Here is a 680-nt window from a genome sequence, read left to right as displayed (position 1 = left end):
CATATTTTCTTTAGCAAATCTAGTTCAATATTGAATCATTTTAGTTCTAAAACTAGTGTGAGGAGCCTTTCCATTGTACATATATATATATATATATATATATATATATATATATATATATATATATATATATATATATATATATATATATATATATTATTTTGTGATTATCAACAATGTGCGTTTAACTCATGTTTATTATGTTTAATCTTGCGTTTTTTATTTTAATTGTGTAAAGCATGAAAGTGATCAAAGCATTTTGTTTCGCATTTCGAGTATAACTTCTCTACCATATATAACCTACCCGGTGAGTGTGTGAGCATTTGATAACCACTTTGAGCCATTTTTGCCAAGATTCAAGCGGTATCAATTCCTTGTCTATATTTGCCGATTTTTGATATGAATCTTGATGATTTTCTTTCAACCTTGAAGAGTACCATTAATTGTGGTTAGGAATGTTTCCTTTTCGCCTTAGAATAGAGAGCATTCGTGATTATGTGGTGGTAATATTCAAGTTGGGGAGAATAAAAAAAAAATATTTTGGTTGTATTGGTAGTGAGAAGTAAATAAGTGATTGCTCAAGAGAAAAAGAAAGAGAAAAAGAAAGAGAAAAAGAAAAAGAAAAAGAAAAAGAAAAAAGGGCTTTGTATATAGCTAGTTCCTTAAATTAAGAAGGTGAA

The sequence above is a fragment of the Vicia villosa genome, linkage group LG7, assembly GCF_029867415.1.
Source record: "Vicia villosa cultivar HV-30 ecotype Madison, WI linkage group LG7, Vvil1.0, whole genome shotgun sequence".
Classification (NCBI taxonomy): domain Eukaryota; kingdom Viridiplantae; phylum Streptophyta; class Magnoliopsida; order Fabales; family Fabaceae; genus Vicia; species Vicia villosa.
This window is presented reverse-complemented; position numbering follows the sequence as displayed.